Source organism: Balaenoptera acutorostrata, chromosome X (genome assembly GCF_949987535.1).
Source record: "Balaenoptera acutorostrata chromosome X, mBalAcu1.1, whole genome shotgun sequence".
Lineage (NCBI taxonomy): Eukaryota > Metazoa > Chordata > Mammalia > Artiodactyla > Balaenopteridae > Balaenoptera > Balaenoptera acutorostrata.
The window spans coordinates 97613729-97632853 of NC_080085.1; the positions used below are offsets into that span (position 1 = coordinate 97613729).

Consider the following 19125-nt stretch of genomic DNA (forward strand, 5'->3'; position numbering starts at 1 on the left):
ATACATGACAATAGCAAAGCAGGTCTGGGCCATCGCTGGCAAGAAAGTATCAATAGTAGTAGTCACTCAAAGAAGACGAAGGTCATTATGGCATTTTACAACTGCTGTGTAACCTTGGGAGAAACTGTTTTCTGTTAACTTTGCAGCTGACTTTGTCTGCCCTCCCAGCCTGATTAACGGCAGGGCTGTTTTTTCTTAGTCCAAGCTGATTTTCTCTCTTTCAGTCCCGAGCAAGTTTTGACTCTCAGATTTTGGCCTTTTTCAGAGGGGATGGGCCTGAGGGGGAAAAAAAAGTTGACACTCAGATCTACAATTAATAGTTTTGCTACTTTTCAGCTGAGTTGGTAAATTATCTAATGGGAGAGTGCATGTAAAACTGGTGAATATTGAAAAAGGCTTTTATTTCAGTTAGTAGCACTATATCCATGTCAATTTCCAGGGTTTTGACAATGTACTGTGGTCGTGTAAAATAAAATAATACAATGTATCAAAATATTGGGGAAAACTCATTGAAGGATACCTGGGAACTCTCTGTACTATTTCTGCAACTTCTTGTGAGCCTTAAACTATTTCAAAATTTAAAACAGTTATAGAATATGTGTAGCAGAACAGGTTTGTGTTGATCATCTTAATAAGACTTTTTTTAAAAGTAGTGTGACTTTATCTATTCTCTTCCCCCCAGGTAATCCAAAATTGGTTATATCAACGTTCTCTTGTATGTCGCTGAATTTGAATCTGGTACCCAATAGTGATGTCAGTCAACATCCATGTCTACCAGTTACAGATCCCTGTGGGGTTATAAATATCAGAACCGTTTGTGCATCAACAGAGATGCCATTTGAGTAGGGTCTGGAAATACGTGTTAAATATCACCAGGTAGGGAAAGGAGAGAGAAAGCTATGCTAGGCAAAGGGAAGAGCAAGAGGAAAGGCACAGGAGTATGAAAGTCAAGGCATATCAGGGAAACAGATATTGGTTTGATGGAGCTGACGCTTGGGGAATAAAGGAGGACTGATGGGAGAAGAGCCTGGAAAGATGGTTTGGAGCTGGAATGTAACAGTCTGGATGTGATTCTCTTCCCTCTGAAATCGAGGACTTTGGATTTTCCTTGTAGTATTGTACTTACTACACCTGTCTTGTATCACAGTTACTTGGGTCTGTATTTTTTCTCCCCAGCTAGATCCCAAGTTCCTTGAGGAGATGGTCCAGGTTTGGTTCGTCTGTGTAGCATCTGTAGCACTTAGCTGTGTGCTTTGTCCTTAGTAGGTGCTAATAAAATTGTCCTAGGAATGTATAACGTGTCACAAAGGTGCAGTTGATATTCCCTCTCAAGAACATTCAGAGCCCCAAGATAATGTAGAGTGAGGTGCTGACCTCCAGGGAAATGAAAGCATCAGGAAGAAAAGCACACAACCCATCCTCCTCAAGCTCCCTTTGTATCTGGTTTTGGTGACTGGGTATGGCCATGCCCTGCCATCTTTGACATATGCCCTCTATTGGCCCTCGACCATGCCATGATGGTGTCCTTTGAAGAGATGTAATGTGCCTTGCCCTAATCTATTTAGCATTCTACTCTCACTTCCCTCTGTTCAGCTTTGCTGGACGCTTGCAGAGATGCCTCACCCCTCCACCACCTGTTCCTCGGGTCTCTGAATTATAGTGAATACAATGGAGTTTAGATGGGAACCTGCAGATGCTAGGTGAGGATCTCCTCAAGAAGGAGATTTTCTCCAGGATTTGGCTGACGTACCTTACCTGACAGGATCTCCACCACGCCTGTTGGTGATTTTTTTTTCCCGCTGCCTCCTAAGAGAAATGTTCTATTGCTCACCACTTCAGATGGTTGGATGTGGGGATGGGGCCACTTCTGTTCCTGACAACCTCATTATGTGGTTATCAGGAGCAGACACTGCCCAGGTTGTCACGACAACCAGCAATGATTCAAAGCTTCCCTGAAAGGTCTGTATCTCTGGCAAATAATCAGCCTTTAGCTCTCAGCAGATGCTGAACTGAGCAGCCAATCACAGGTGAGCTGAGAAAGCATGACGTCATAGTCCAGCCGGTCCAAAAAAAAAAATTAAGATTTGGTTTTCTATTTCTCTCCTTGGCTCTTTGTCCCCTAGATTTTGTCCTCTACTTTCTCATTCTCTCTCTTTTCCCCTAGTAAAATGGAGAGAGCAATGAAACCAACTTTCCAAATTCACTCTGCAGTTTGACTTAGGTTCGGGCCATGCCTGGATCGGAGTGTGTGGGGAAGGAATGTATAATGTGATCCACTTAGGAGCAAAACAGAGCATCAGCTCAATTAAATAATGTGGTTTGATATGTAGGACCATGGAAGTGGGGCTAATTAAAACCGAGTCAGAGGAGAGGAACTTCCTAATTCTTATATTAATTCATCCACAGCCACCTGCATTTAATTGTCTTCCGCTTTTCCTTCGCTAACTCCCTGGTGGAGGGGAGGAGGGCAGAGGCTGTGGGCTTCTGAAAGCTGGTAGATTCTACAGGGCAGGTCTCTAACGGGCGCTAATTATAGTGAGGGAAGGTGAGGAGCGCTCCCCCCCAACCCAGTCCCAAAGTTCCACCATACAGGGAGTATATGTAAATGGGGGTTCGTCCAGTCTATTAAGGAGGTGCGTAGCTCTGCAATCTGTTAAAACCACTCATATTCCATTAGCCATTTGCATCCATACAGGAGGCCAGGGAGACAGGCAGGACAGGTTTCACAAAGGAGAAATTTAAAGCTGAGGGAAATTCAAATCTTGCCCAAGGTTTCCTAGCCAGAGGCTAGACTACAGTCTGGGTCTCCTGATTCCCTGGCCAGAACTCTGAAGACCCACGAGGATGGTGTTTTCCTAGCCATGGGCTTCCCTCTTTCCCTAGCCTCTGGTTTTAAGGGATGTGGGATGAGACCTTTGCCCTGCAGGATACCCACCACGTTGCCTCCTTCAGGACAGCTGGAGCCCCTAATGATTGGAGTAGAAGGTGGGAGGGATGGGAAGGAGCCCAGTAGGGCCTGACTACAATGATGACAATAGGTTAGAGTGAGCAGGCCCGGATGAAAGAGGAGTGGGCACCGCGCGCCCAGCCAATGCCTTGTGCGCTAGCTGCCAAGGCAGGTTCTTTTGCATTCCGAGCAGGAGGGAGGATTTTTTTTTTAAGTTCAGCTGTTGCAGCAAAAGCTGTGAAGACTGAGAGCCACAGAGACCCAGAGTCGACTACTGGGAATAATTTCTGGCTTTGGGACTTGAGGCAGGGGTGGAAAAGGAGCCAGAATATCCAGGCTGCTTTTGCCTGGTGGGTTCCCTTTAGCAGGGATTCGGCTGGAACAGTTTGAAGATATTCGTTTTAGTTTACATCTGTTGCTACAAGCCCCATCTCACTTCTCATGCGACTGAAAGGGCTGACTGGGTTGGTGGGAGCCAAAGGAGAAATACAACTGAAGTTGCCATGTAGGGTGGTAGAAAGAACAGAACTGACAGTGGGAGACCTGATTTCTAGGATCATCTCTCTGAGGCATTGAACAGGCTACTTTCAACCCCAGACCTCCATTCACTCATCTGTGAAATGCAAGTCATAATAATTGCCACAGTACACTGTCGTGGTTATTGTGAGGATCAAACGGGGAGAAACAAAAGTGGTGTGTAACCTAAGAAGCAGGATACACGTGCCAAGAGGTTATTATGGTAGTGTTGTCGTATCCTTAAATCAATGAGCTTGGGGAAGGGAGTTGATGAACACAGATGAAATCTTTAAGACATTTCAGTTTCCCTGCAGGGTCCCATGCAGTTATGCTATTATATTCCTGGAGAACAAACCCCAGCAGCAGTAAAGACTGCTGTATGGTATCAAGAATGAAATAGGTTATCACCCTTTCACAGGAAGACTGAAGTCTTTGTGTTGATCCCCGCTCCTAAGTCCAGTCTTCTTTCTAGGACACCACTATGCTTTAACTTGTCAAGCACCTAATAGGATTTTGGCCCCGTGCTAGTTTCTGTAATCACCAGGGAGAGAAGAAATACACGCATGAAATGTTTAAATAACCATGTGGGGTGATTGCATAAATAGCTCTGCGTTATAGCTGAGGTATATGGGAGGATTAGAGTGAAATCAAATACCTTTTAATTACAATTTAAATCAATAGCCTAGAAGACTCAAGTTAAGTCATTAGCCAGGAAAATCCAGTTATATCTTTCTATTTCTTTTTTTTTAAGTGTTCTTCTTGTTTAAAATAACCCAAAGAAGTGCATTTTACAAATCAGAGATGTAGCACTAAGTAAATGACATTCATTTATGTCAGTGATTTTTAGATTACGTTTACCACGATGTAAAAATAAAAATCAATGTGATGGGTTGCTCTTTTTTTAACCCCGAAGTTAATTTAAAAGGTATCTGTAAAATTATTGGAAGCAGAACCATCCTGATTTAAACCTATTAATCAAGGATTTGAGGAGGAGGGTGATGGGAGTTTTTGCATTAGAAGACAGTAACCACACCAAAAAAAAAAAGCCTTTTAAAAATGACTGATTAAAAAAAAAATCAAGCTGGTATACTCAGATTTTTTTTAAAGCAAATATGTATTTTAACAAAATCAGTAATACCACACATCATATTAGAAAGAGCATGGGTTTTGTACTCAGATCTAGACACAAATCCCATCTGCAAAATTCATGTAATACTCATGTATACATAAATATATTTTTTAATTAAGGAAAATAAAAAGTAAAATGCAAAGTGATTCTTAAAAAAGTCTTAAAAGTATGTGGTTTACTTAGTCTTTGCCTCCCTCTTTCCTGCTTTGTCATAGACTTGAAGGGTCATTATTATTCATTTCCCAATTCCCAATATCATCAGAATTTAAAATGAATTAGTCCAAAGAGGAATCCCAATCTCCAACTTCCCCAGATGTTGTCTCTGGTGAATCTAGAGGCCTGTTGTGTGACTTTTCCTAAGAGGACCCTGGCAGATGTATTAGTTCACTCTTGGTCTTGAAACTTATTTTGTTGACATTACAGCGAAATGATTGCTGGATGTTATGCAGTGTTGAGAAAATTGGATAGAAGTGCACTGGGGAGGGTCATGACCCATCTTGACCATTTAACTATGTGAGGACACATTTATCTTTATAAAAAGAAGTTCGAAAGTGAAGAGGAAAAATCACCAATAATTCTACTTCTTTAACCCAACTATTACAATTTTATGTTCATCTCTGATTTTTTTTGTGTGTGTGTGTAGACATATTTTACATCATTATAATTCGAATGTACTTATTATTTTGCATTTTTGGTCATTTTTGATGACAGCTTACTGTCTCCTTGCTGGGGTCTACGCTAATTTACATAATCTAGCCAAATCCTAGGGCGGATGGATTTTGGAGTAGCACGAGATGACATTTGAGGTTAGATTTTAGAAGGCTTTCAACATGGGCAAAAATTTGAACTTTTTCTTAAAGACAAGAGATGCCATGGGAGGTTTTAGGGAAAGGATGGACAGAAACAGCCGCATCTTAACAATTGTTAATATAACTATATATGTGTGTGTATACACACATATATATTGTATTTGAAGTAGATTAATCATTCTCTTTTTGTATAATGCTGTTTTTTTATTTTTAGCTGCGTTGGGTCTTCGTTGCTGCACGCGGGCTTTCTCTGGTTGCGGCGAGCAGAGGCTACTCTTTGTTGCGGTGCGTGGGCTTCTCATTGCGGTGGCTTCTCTTGTTGCGGAGCACGGGCTCTAGGCACGCGGGCTTCTGTAGTTGTGGCACGTGGGCTCAGTAGTTGTGGTGCACAGGCTTAGTTGCTCTGCAGCATGTGGGATCTTCCCGGACCAGGGCTCGAACCAGTGTTCCCTGCATTAGCAGGCGGATTCTTAATCACTGTGGCACCAGGGAAGCCCCTATAATGCTGTTTTTAAAATGTGTGTTTCATGGGCAGAAAGGTAGTTTTCCTATCTAGATTGCCATCTCTTTGAACCCCATTGCCATACCTGCCTCTCAGTTTACTGTGGATTCTGGAGACTCCATCGGTGTAAACTGGTTGCCTGACAGGTGGTGTCCCAAATCCAAACCATTTGCCCCCAGTAAAAAGTGCTTGTGTAGCTGGACAGATTTCCTCCCCTGAAAATGTATCTGAAATCCCAGTCTTCCTGCGGGGGCAGTTGAGGAAGATATACTCAATAACCGCCCTCCCCTCCTACTGTCAGGTGCGCCTCTTTCTCGAGGGCCACACCTCTGTCTAGACAACCCTGACAGTGTAGAAGTTTCCATCTCCTTTTCCTTTCCCTCTCCCTGTTCCCTCCCCTTCATTTTTTTTTTTTTTCCTTCCCGGCGCTTCCTGCCTGGAAACAAAAGATTGGTCCCCAGTAGCCCACTCAGGGTGATTTTAGTTTTCTGCTCCGGCTCTGATTGGCCTCCGCGCGGTGCAGAGCCCGGGTGACGTCATAGAGGAGCAGGGCGAGGGAGCTGTTGCCGAGCAGGGCTCGACCGCGGGCGTGCAGCTGTGGGCGGCGGACCGTCTGGGGTCTCGCGCGGGGGGCTGCAGCTTTCCCCGGCCCGGAGCAAGTGTGCGGGGCCGGGAGGAGAGCCGGGGGGGTGGGGAGCGGGCCGAGCCCGGGGCTGCGGCTGCGGCCGCGGGGCTGCGGCGCCCCAGCCCCGCCAGCCAGCCCGAGCGCTCGGAGGGAGAGGCAAGGTCTGGACGGGGTGGCTGGACCAGTGGCAGGTAAATCCCGCGATGGGTGGCACCCGGCTCGCTCTGGGGAAGGGGGTGGCGGCTGGGCTCTGCTTTTAGCCGGCCGGGCAGATTTTCTGCCTGCCTGGACCTTGCTCCCGCTGTCGCGGCGCCCCGGCCTCGAGTCCCCTACGTGGCTTCCCCAGAGCCCTGACACCCGGCGCACCGTGTACACGATCCCGACTCGCGAACCCGGACAAGTGGGTGTGTCGGGGCCATTCCCGAGGACCAGGGCCCCTTCGCTGGGTCAAGCCCTAGACTCGCTTACTGGGGCCTGGGCCGCTTGAGGCTAAATCCGCCCCCGGAGCTACGTCAGGCTGTAAGTCTTATACCATCTTCCCGCCTCCCTCCCCCAGCCACTGTAGCAGCGACGGCAGCCCCCTACCCCCACAAGGCGAGGGGGTGTGGCCGCGGCCCCGGCAAGTCCGGGGGAGGGGGAACAGCCCAACCCGAGCAAACAGAAAAAGTGACGATTTTCTTACACGGGCGCCTTTCCCCCCTTTCTTTTATTTTTCTATATTCCCCCTCCCCCTTTTTGGTGGCGGGGAGGGCAATCAGAGGAGGACTCTTTTCTTCTCCTGCGAGGACTAGAATGATGCAATAATGTCCCTAGAAAGCCCGGGGTCCCTCAGTTGGCCTTTGTCTTTGTCTGGGGAGCAGGGTCATCAGGTCCACTGACCCCCTTCCCTGACCCCCTCAGCTTGCAGGGGGCCTTGCCCTCAGTTTGCGAACTGGCTCTGGCGAGGTTCCTGCCACACTTTCGGAGGGATTGGACCTTTTTGATTCTTGCTCTGGCAGGATTCCTGCCACACTTTGGGAGGGATTGGACCTTTCGATTTCTTGCTCTGGCAGGTTCTCCTTCCCTCGGTGGTGGTGGAGGGGTGGAGTGCGGGAGCGGTGGGAGGGCGGTGCCCGCAGGGACGGAGCCAGAGGCTCCACTTGTTCTTTTGGTCCCACCTTCCAGAATCCAGTGCCAGACTCTGGACTTGAGGGTTCTGGGCTGTGGTCTGTAGAAGCGAAGGAGAGAAGGGTGAGTGGCTTGGCTTTGGGAAGCATGAAGGGGGCGGTTGCAGTGCTATTTTTAAAAAATGGTTTTCAGCAGGGAAGCCTTTAGCCATGTTAGTCTCGCTCCCCTCATGGTTTTGCAGACTCAAATCCAGGCCAACTGTATGGCTGTCTGAGGTGTTGGAACAGAAGGAAGTCCATTCCTGTCGGTGACAACACTGTGGCCCTGTTCTGGAATGACCGAGGTGTAAAGGTCAGTGCGGTTTTCACTGGGCCATCTGCAAAATTCTAATTGGGCAGGTCTGTGATTTGGTTCTGGAGGCCTTTAATCAGGGAGACCTTTGGGCAAAGGGGCTTAATGTGGTAATGGGCGATTAACAGGCCAGGGCTTGGAGAGAGCCACGTAAGGCTCTGTTTCTGGATACAAATATCATATCCTCCTCCCCCCAGGAAAGAGGCAAAATAGCCAGAGACTGGGGGAGGGGGGACGGGTAAAAGCCAACAGCTGCGAATCTCGAGGCCAGGGGGGACCTTGAGATGTCAAGGAGCAGGCCCTCCAAGCCTCCAGGCAGGCAAGTGGGCCTTGTAGGAGAGACCTAACAGAAAAAGGGGGTTTGCCTGTGATAGAGGTACAGGCATGGGGTCACAACACCCTAAGGACGTTCCAAGTAGCTGACCATTCCCACGGGTTGCTCTGAGGTCTTTTGGGGGAAGGGAGCAGACAGACGTGACAAGAGACGGAAATGAGGAATAACTTAGGGGATTGGGAGGTGCTGCCCTCATCAGAGACTCTGTTATTATGAGGTCAGAGACTAAGCTACTATGAAGTCAAAGTGGGTAGCCAAGGCCAAAAAAAAAAAAAAGTCAGATCTAGAAATCAGATAGAGTAGGTAGGTAAGGTCAGGGGAGTAGATAGGAACAAAGCCAAAGAGAGAGAGAAGAAAAAAGCCAGCATCTTACCAGGAGCCCAAAGGCCCTGATTTTCCTGGTGAACTGGGGGCAGTTTTGGTGGCTGAGGCACCTGTGGCTCAGCCCAGACTTAGGGGGACGATTGCTCCGTAGTTGGGGAATCAGTAGCGTTCCCACCGGTGAAACCCAACCTTCAGGAGCCAGTAGCTTTGGTCGAGGGAAGAAGAAGAAACTTGATGAGCAGCGGCCTCAACAAATGGCTCTTCCTCCTGGGTAAGGAGAAGGGAGTGGGGGACCAGGGCCCCAGAACGGACTGGGGGAGCTTCGAATCTGGCCGAGACAGGTAGGTTGACTGCTTTTACCTGGGGTGGGCCAGGGCCAGGTCTGGGTCCCCTGCTCCAGGCATGGGGGTATCTCTGCCTGTGCTCAGAAAGAAAGCCCTCCTTTCCAGGGGCCCTGGGACCCTGTGCAGACCAGGGACGGCGAAAACCACTGCCCTAGAAGGTAAGTGAAGCTGCTGAGGCATCTAGGGTGCAGCTTAAGCTTCAGCTGCCCTGTTGTCCCCCAAGCTCGGCACCGGCCAGAGGCTAGGCGGTTCCCTCTGCAGGGCCTGGGGTGAACTCGGCTGCCAGCTCAGCACTACGCGGCTTCTCCGGCAGGGGGCGGGAAAGGGCAGGCCGGGGCGCGCCCAGGGCCAGAGTCCTCCCTTTCAGGTGTGAAGCCTGGGCCTCGGATCAAGTGACAGCCATACATTTCAAATCTGATTTAGGGGTACCAGATGAACCCTCGGGTCTGGCAGTCTGTTTCCATTTCCTCCCAGAATGTGTCGCTTCCTCCCGCGCTCCGCGACTTTGGAAGGCGTTTGCATTTACATCCGCGGTGATTACTGGAGTCACTAATACAGCCTAACCCGGAGTTTAATTGGAAACGTTAATCAATGCGATGGATCCGTGTCTGATTTGCACAGTCGGTCAATTATCTGCAGGTTGGGGCAATCGGCGCTGCACCCAGGGGGATGCGAGGAGGGGCAAGATGGCATGGCCACAGCTGGGTCTGCGGGCGCGAAGCAAAATGAGGGAAGCGGAGCTTGAAGACTGGGAAGAGATGAACAATTTCCTGGTGGGGGATGGAAATCACAGAAAGACCTGGGCACCTGGTCACTGAAGTGGAATAGGACGGTGTTGGAGCCCACACAGTGGAGATGGAGGCCAGGGTTTTGCCCTGAGGTGGGAGGGTCCTGGATTTGGAGAAGGAAGATTTTTTAGGGACTAGAGAACCAGGAGCTGGGGTGGAACCAACCCTGGGAGTCCAGAAGCCAGTGTTCTGGTCTGAGTGTTTCTGCCCCTCTCCGGGCCTCAATTTCCTTGTCTTTCAAATGATGGGTTTGAACGAGGTGGTTTCTAAGATGGTGGTGACATTTTAGGAAGTGGGTCCATTTATTCTTGGTAATGAAAAACAGGTTCACTAAAGGAGAGCCCCCCCCCCCAATTTACCCCTTTTAAATCATACTTTTTGGCGTGCCTCTAATTTGGAGGAAAACAGTACAAAACAAACCCACAACCACTACACACATTTCATCTCTTTCAGCAGGGTGGCCTTACGTTTATTTCATGTGAATGGGAACAGGGAGGAAAAGAGATGCCCAAGTGGAGAATCTGCCCCTGTAACCAAGGCCCTGAAAAGAGCCGTGGGGCTCTTAACACAGATCTTACACCCTGGAGGGGGGTGGACATGCGTTAGTGGCCCTGACTCCCTAACTCAGCCTCAAAACAGAAGGGCTTGGGGTGAGGGTGAAGGAAAGGCCCGGCTTAGGGTCTGTATCCTTTTCCTTCTGTCTTCCTCACCACCCCCCTCTCTCTGAGTCAGGTGGGCTTTTTAGAATTCTGTACTTTCTAGAGACACTACCCCTAACAGTCAGCACAATCGCGCCCTCTAGTGACCTCAACGGGGACACCTTTGGCAGAGCTCCGGATACATCCCGTGGCCCAGCTCCGATGTCGGAGCTTAACCCCCTTTGCAGCTGCTCCTTCCTGTGGAGAAGGGCTTCAGTCCTTCCAACTGAGAAACTCAGGCGGCTGCAACTTCCTGTAGGCCCGTCTGGGGCTGGGAGTTGAGAGAGGGAGCCATTTCACCCCCAGTGCCCAGTTTCCTTCTTTGGGTCTGAAAAAGGTTCTGGAACATTCCCAGCTATCTTCAGTGCTGGGACAGGTACTTGCCGTGGGAGGGGTCTGTGGCGGAGAGAGTGGTTGTTCACAGATGCCCTCCCCTACCAAAGAGGTGGCAGCCCTAGTCCCCAGACAGATGCTGGCAGGAAGCCGGAATGTAGCAAGGCTGGGGTGCTGGTAGGCGCACGAGGGGTGCACTGATCTCTACCCCAGCCTCCAGTAGGAGGCTAAGCCACAGGTGCATACACGGGCAGTATAAACACACAGAAGATACAGACACACAACGTGGCGTAGACATATGACACACAATATAGATTAGACACAGGCTCCGCAAGCACGGGATAGATGGAATGCACATGCAACACACTGCAGACCCAGGGCGCACATACACAGTACGGTACTGACGTGATACACATGCGCAACACCATGTAGACACGGCTGCACACGCACGACACGGTGCAGGTACGCAAATGCAAAGTGGCGCAGGCTGCGGCTCAGACACACCCGACCCCGTGCGTGCTCACACACAGACATGCCCGCGCTTCCACCACAGCATACCCCCAGACGGGTGACAGGAGTGCGGCCACCAGGTGGCGCCCTGTGTCCTGCCCGTTGCTTCTGCATTGGCTCCGGCTGTGCAGCTGGCGGGTTCAAAGCGGGCTGCCGTGGAAGCAATAAGCAGCTGAGGGGAAGTGGAGGTAGGTCAAGGAAAGCTCTTGATCTTGCACAGAAACCCGGAGCTGCTTGGTTAGTACCGGCTGGTGCACTAGCGCCCCGCTCCCCCAGGTCCTCTGGCGCTGCCCCCCACCTGGGGATGCGCAGGGGCCTTCCTGCGGCCCTTCTTCTTGGGCCCTCTCCAAGTCCCGCCCCTCTCTGGAGCTACGGCAGCCCTCCCTCCCTCACCCCCCCCAACGCCCTTGCAGGATGAGCTCATGCATTGGGGGCGGGGGTGTCACCACTCAGCAGTGCAATGGGTAGCATTTGGAAAGGCTGCTTGGAGTGTGCGTGTGGGACTCTTGCAGGGGATGCCAGGGCCCTGGGGGGCCAGACGTGCTCTGGAGGCTTGCCAGCAGCAACTGGCAGACCTGGGGGATGGCTTGGTCTTTTTATTCTAGAAAGGGGAATTGGGAAGAACGGGGCTTTTCCTGGCTCCCTGAGGCTTCCGTTTTACTCTCTCCACCTTTAGATACCCATCCATCCATCCATGTCTTTGGATTAGGACCCTTTGCGTCCTGGAATCCCCTAATAGAGCATGTGCTGGCCTGGATCTGACTCTATGGGAAGTTAGGCCATAGGTGCTGGTCTTCTTTGAGGACAAAGTCTATGGAGGAAAGAGGGGGCAGGGAAGGAAGGATTGCAGAGCTTGGGGTCCTATCAAGGGAATATCAGTCTCCTCCTTGAGAGGTTCAAGTGCTTGTGGGGAAAGGCAGGAAAGGGAAGGGTTAAAGGGACCCTGTCTCCTTTGTGGTTGGACATGGAAACCTCTCTGGGGAAGACAGGGGAAATTGTAACCCCCTAAAAACCCCAGTATGTATTCACCCCCCAAAATCTGGGGAAGACTACGGAAGGCATCCCTGTGGCAGAGATTGGTGGAAGGTAGAGGAAAGTTCCAATTAGGATCAGAGTCCGAGGCCCTTAGCAGCTGTGAGATGATAGCAAATCAGGGGACCTCAGAGTGCTCCCCCAACCCTGCCCACCAACCCAGTGAAGGAGGTTGTTGAGGAGGGAGATGGAAATGGCGGTGGAGACTTGGGGGTGAGGGATGAAACAGGCTGAACAGCCGGGTCTTCAGGCAGCTCAGGTAGCCTCAGAGCCAAACCTGCATCTGCCACCATCTCGCAGTTTCCTCCTGTTCACTGGACTCTACCACCTCCTGTAAATATGCAAATATTTCACGTCTGTCATTTGATAGAGTGCTCTCAGCACTTGTCCAGGGTGACTAGGGCAGGTCTTTTCCACTCACCGGCAAGCAGATCCAGAGTGGTGAAGTGCTAGCAGTTCTCAACTTGGAACTCGCAGCTCAGTGCCCTTTCCGGACTCCCATGTACCGAGGCTTTTTTTTTTTTTACACTTCTTGACTCTGATTATCTACCTTCTTAAGGGATTTTCTGTAGTGTGTGTGTGTGTGTTTGTGATATTTGGGGGGTTGCATGGAGTAGTAGCAGGTGGGGAAGGAGGTTCCCGCCCCCCCACAATGCTTCTCTCGGCAGGTTTCCCCCAAGAAAGAGCAGCTGAGTCCTTGCATCTTGTGGCAGCTGGTGTGCCCAGCACTGAGCCCGTCGGAGCTGAAGGCAGCCCGGCCCCTTCTCATGGGCAGCACCCACCTGTGCTGAGGTCCTGCAGCGGTGGCTGTGTGAGGTGAGTAATGGATTCCAGGGCAGGGAGTTAGGGATCTCCAAATCCAGGTAAATGCCACCTTTCCACCAGAGCTCCCTATGTCAAAGACCCTGCCTGGGCCTCACCAGCCAGGCCTCAGGGCACAGCCCCTACTTTCTGGGGGATTGTGCAGCTGCGCTTGGTCTCTTGGTTCCCCCATCTCTAACATGGGATTCACAGCCTTGACCTACATCCTGGAGTGAGCAGGAGAAACAAGCTAACAGTCATTGCCAAGTCCTTTGCAAATGTCAAGCTCCATCTAAGAGCTTTAGTGTAACACAGACATGCTTCCCATCAAGCTGTCATTTCCTTTCCTCTTGCTTTCCTGACATTGCAGTGGCATTTCAGCCACATGCCCCAAATTCACCAATCGGTTCCTGTAATTTCTACTGCCCCATAACCTTCATTTTACCTTCCTATTCAAAGTGTACCCCCATCCCATCCATCCCAGCTTCTGGGCCTGGCAGGCTTAACTTAAACCTTCCAGAACATTCCCTCTGTCTTACCACCCAACCAGGGAGCATTTCTTCCCCCAGCTCTCCAATGACGCCTGAGTCTGTAGCATGTAGTGTAGCCCTTGTTTCTCTGCTGCCTTAACTAATTCTTGCATGGTTTCTGGAGTATTCATCTTGGCTGGTAAACTGGACTGCGTAAGGTCTTCAGGAGTAGGGGCCAGATTTCACAGGTCTCTAGTCTCTCTCAAGTGTCTGACAGTTCCCTAACAGCTTTTCCATTTGGGCCTCTCTCTCTTCCTGTCCACTCCTTTCAGGTTTCTTGCCCTGCCTCTCTGATCGTCTACCTGTCTCTTTTCCTCTCAGGCAGCCATGATAGCTTCCTCTGTTGTCGTCTCTGTCTGGCCTTCTGTTGCTATATGCTGCGGTCCAGCTATCTGTATCTTACCGTCCCTCTGTCTCCCTGTCTGGTCTTCTGTCTTTTTGTCAGTTGCTGAGACATCTCTCATATTGCCCAAGTCAAAACCAACCAACCAAAAAAAAAAAAAAAAGGCCCAACAAGAAAAACAAAGAGACCTAAACAAAAAACAAACAAGGAATATGCAATGCAGTTTCCTTTCACACTGAGCCTGTCCTGGGCCTACAGGACGAAGGAAAACTGCAGCTCAGTGGCAGGTGCTTCTGTGATGCCATCTCATGGAGGGGAAGCTCCAGAGTTTTGGCCGTGAAATTGAAGGTATGAAATTACAGCCTTGCCGATATTGATGCATTCAGCTTTCCAGAGATGCTCTGGCAGGGGATCCTTTATAGAGCTTGAGCAACAGAAGGTAACTAGAACTGGCTAAAATAAGAAGCAAGCCCCTGGGTCTCTCCTGGGTGTTCCATGACAGCCACAATAATAACTTGTATTTATTGTCTACTGTTGCCAGCACTGTGCTAGGCATTTTACTTGCATGAGACCATTTGATCCTACAGTGACTCTGCAAGGTAGGAATTTTTTTCTGATAGTTGCTGTTTTTGTTTCTGATTATAAAAGTGATACTAGTTCGAGGTAGGTATTTTTATCATCACTGTTTTTACCCATGAGGAGATAGAGGTTGAGAGGGGCTAAGGTGCTTGCGTGTAACTGGACACATGTTGTGACTTTGGGAGGAAAGACACTTCTGGAGGGTTTCTCAGCATCCCAGATAATTTTGGTACCCTCCGGTGTTCACACACGTACACTCTCACTCTCACAAGCACATACTCATACCCTTGTACGTTCACATGATCATATTTACCTCCTTGACTCTCACTGTTCACACTGGACACATTCATAGTGATGATCGCTCTTACCCCCTCGCCCTCACACACCGTCATATTTCTGGACATACTGTATACAGGTACATTCATACTGCCACACACTGATACATATTCACGTCTCTATATTCACAGTTCCGTACTGACACACACCCACACTTATCATACACCCACCCTCACGTTCTCACACACTCTTTACGTTCTTTCTTATGTTCTCACACTCTCCCAGTCATACCTATACACTCACATCCACTCAGATGATGCAGTCACCCGTAACCCTCCCTCAAATTCCTACACAATTACACACACTCCGTACTCAGACATAGGTTGACTTTCCCCTGCCTGTTTCTCATATGGTCATACACACACTCAATTTCATACACTCCAGCACATTTGCACTGATACCACTATTTCCTCCTCACAGTTACATGTTTACACAGCTCGTAAGTCACGGACACACACGTGTGCATACGTGTTCATATGTTCACATTTATACGTGCTCACACCATAAACACAATCTCACCCATTTAAACTCTTCTATCTTTGTACACTCCGAATTACACTGTTCCACTCATATATTCAGCACTGACACAATTACTCTAACCATGTCACATTCACACGTAATCACACTTATACATGGCAACACTCATTTTGACACAGATTCACAATAGTACTAATAATGACCCATGCTCTCACGTACACACCCATGTAATACTTTCCCAAACTCTTATACATACCCCCGCACTGATATTATCACATTCACACACTTTCTCACTTCACACACACACGCGCACACACATCGTAACACACCCAATTACAGGCAGTAGTTCGTAGTCACAGCTGTCACTTTTTTCCCTCCTATTTGCCACTAGTTCTCTTCTCACCTCTGGCTAAAAGGAAGAGTGTTGCTCTCAGCCAGGTGCCAATGGGACTGGATCTTTCCAGCAGAAAGGAGTGAGATTTATGTCTAGGATTAAAAAGAAGCTGCTCAAACCCTCAGGTCAAGTTTTACATCCTTTTGCCATAGTTTCCTTTTGCAGAAATCACCTCTAATAGGCAGAACCTTAGCCACTCCTTTCCAGAGAGGTTAGGGTTTCAATGGTTTGTTTATCTTTTGGAAGTTTATGGCTTAACTTGCCACCTCATTTCTCTCCCAAGGGCAGGGGGAGGTGCAGCCTGCGTTTCTTTATGCACTCATAATGGTTTCCTATGTGAAAGTGTGTGTCTTTGATTTTTTTGTTTATGATCTGGAATTGCCTGCTGATTAGACACTTGGAAAGGGCAGTCCTGCTTCCAGCAGGTACCTCTCATCCAGCCAGGTCTACCCTTCCCCTATTAACCCTGGACCATGGTATTCAAGAAAGAGAAAGAAAAGGTTAATGAGCTAGCTGGATGATAAAACACATTCCTATTGTGAGTGTGCACGAGCACACTCCCTGCTGGAGTCTCCCTGGAGTAAAAACACTTCAAAATATGACCAAGCTGCCATTGGATATGGGTTCCAGCACACCATGGGGAAGAGCCTATACTCTGGGATACCACCTCTCCACCCCACCCCATGTACACCCATCATTAGATCGAGAACTTCTTTGATAGCTGAGACCACACCACCTTACTTATCTTGGATTCTCAGTGCCTAACACAATGCCGGGCCCAGGGCAGCTACTTGAGAAGCTCGATTAAGAAACTAAACGGGGTGGGTGGGCGGCAACATGTGGTCAGGACAGATCCAGTGCCTCTCTCCCTCAATTCCAGGATTCCAATGGCATTACCAGCTCAGATTGAGGACCTTCTGTGGGCCACACATAGTACAAGGCCCAGAGGGAAATTCAAATGGGTGAGAGGCACAGACTCTGCCCCTGAGTTTGAATTTCATTTGAATGGGAAAGATGAAGTCACCATGAAACCGTAGTACAAGGCAGTAGTCTTGAAGTTTGGGGTTAGCGGAGTCTTTATCATGTAATCCAGTGGTCTTCAGGCTCCAAAAGGCCTTGAGGGCCCATGAGTGGTTGGAAACAGCAGTCAGGATTTAGGGAAGACACTTCCCAAAGCAAACTGCCTCATAGACATCTTGCTTAGCACAGGAAAGATGGGTCATCTTTCTAGAAGATTGTGTAACAAAGTGCTTTGTCACTGGGCATAAGGCAGAGGAATAAAAGTGAGCTTTTAGACCTTAATGGAAATATTGTACTTAATTAAGATTTAGCCACCACTTCCAGCAGGAGACAGCTTTAGGGAAATAGCTCGGCAAATTTACATTTGATCGTTTCTGCTGATATGCTGAGACTCACCGAAAGCAATTTATAAAACTGACAGTACTGGCTGAATTTTAGGAGGGACAAAATGCACCTGCCTGAATTCACTTGAATACAGCGAGGAGCGCTAAGTAAGGAGACCCACCCCTTGCATGTATATGGTATTTTATACTTCTCAAAATATTTAATAACCCCTTCATCTGTTATGATAGAAGCATTAGGAGCACCAACTCTGGAATCAGCTAGACCAGCATTTGAATCCCAATTTGGCCACTTCCTAGCCATGTAACCTTTTTTAAGTCAATTACTTATCCTCAAGTCTCAGTTTCCTCATCTGTAAAATGGGCACGACACTAATACCTCATTGAGTTGTTATGGGGATGAATTGAGATACTGTATGAAAGCGTTTAGCACAATGTTTGGCCTATAGTCAGTGCTCAACAACTGGTAGATCTTATTATTATCCTTACCACAGCCCTTGGAAGGAGGTGCTCTCAAAGGGGCAGAACCCTGAGGTAACAGAGAAACAGTATGGTTCCTTGCTGCCGAAGACCCGATTTTCACAGGACTTGTTGCCTGCTTTCCTTTAAGTCTTTATTTCTGCTTAACCACAGGCTAGGGGGTCAATGCTCATTTCCACTTAAGAAGATGAGTGAAAAATAAAATTAACCCATGCGAGTTTCCTCATTTCCTGTGTCATTTTCAGACATGCTTATTTGGCCACTGTAGCAATGTTTCATGTTCATTTCAATGTCCCCTCTAGTCCTACAGCTTTTCCCTTGAAATCGTGAAGCCCTCAGTAATCTCACCTTCATATGCTGGTACAGAAACCTGGGAGAGGAGGAATGGAAAAGACTCCTGATGCTGGTGGAGCCAGAGGTCTGGTCTCTAACCACAGGCAGTCCTCTGCCCTTGATTCTCATGCTGAAATGTCTGTGTCGTGGGCAGGGGGTCTGCTCATTTCCAGGCTTTGGTCCCAGACACCAGAGTGGAGGCACGGTTCACTCACTTCAAAGCCCTAAGAGCATTTGTGTCCATGCAAAAGCTGTGAGTAACTGAGAACTCATCATATCACATAAAACTGTAATGTGATTGAGGAAGCATAAATAAGAGCATGGGCTTTGGAGTCACACAGACATGGGATTGCATAGTTTTGTTTTTCTTTTCCATTATGGTTTATTACAGGATATTGAATATAGTCCCCTGTGCTATACAATAGGACCTTGTTTATCCATTCTGTATATAATTGTTTGCATCTGCTAATCCCAAACTCCCAGTCCTCACTCCCCCTCCCCTCCCCCGGCAACTACAAGTCTGTTCTCTAGGTCTGTGAGTCTGTTTCTGTTTGGTGGATAGGTTCATTTCTGTCATATTTTATTAATAGATTCTACATATAAGAGGCATCATATGGTATTTGTCTTTGAGATTGTCTAGCCTTACTCTGTGACCTTGGCGAGTGAACTGATGTCTCTGAATGTCAGTTTCACCTGTAAAATGGAAATAATACAAGTGGTTTTGCAAGTTATGTGAACTTGTACATGAGTAACTTTTAGCAGAGTGCCTGGAACATAATCAAATCTCAGTGAATGGTGGTGATTTTTTTTATGGCCTGTGAAGCCTGTGGCAGTAATTGTAAACATCTTCTGTGGGTAAAAAATCTTAAATTACTTCAAAGCATTTCCCACATGTGGATCATTTGATCCTCACAACCTCTTGGTGAGGTGGTCACCTTTTTGCATGTGAGGAAATAGATTCAGAGCGACCAAGGGATGTACTCAAGGTCATGAAGCACATTAGCAGTGCTGGGCTGAGAAGGTACTAGTCTAGGCTGAATACTGGCATCTTTGCTTGACAAAGTCTTTGGGGCGACAGTTGACAAATATGAGCTGTTTGAACTGAGCATAATCCTTCCTGTGAAAAAATGTCTAAATGCTAC

At 48.4% G+C, this 19125-nt stretch overlaps 1 protein-coding gene across 8 annotated transcripts in view; it reads left to right on the plus strand.

Annotated features, from left to right (window-relative positions):
• Positions 1–19125, plus strand: part of PAK3 (p21 (RAC1) activated kinase 3) — a 245185-nt gene that overhangs the window by 124432 nt on the left and 101628 nt on the right. Inside the window, exons 1-7 of one of the 8 annotated variants that reach the window (XM_057537887.1) lie at positions 6465–6719; positions 7693–7758; positions 7877–7986; positions 8796–8985; positions 9094–9146; positions 9412–9627; positions 13018–13165. The exons of 1 other annotated variant lie outside the window; for it this stretch is intronic. The gene's annotated coding sequence lies outside the window, so the exon portion shown is untranslated. Of the gene's footprint in view, positions 1–6464; positions 6720–7692; positions 7759–7876; positions 7987–8795; positions 8986–9093; positions 9147–9411; positions 9628–13017; positions 13166–19125 lie in introns of those variants that run through there. 6 more of the 8 variants (XM_057537893.1, XM_057537886.1, XM_057537889.1 and 3 more) reach the window with 6 other exon arrangements.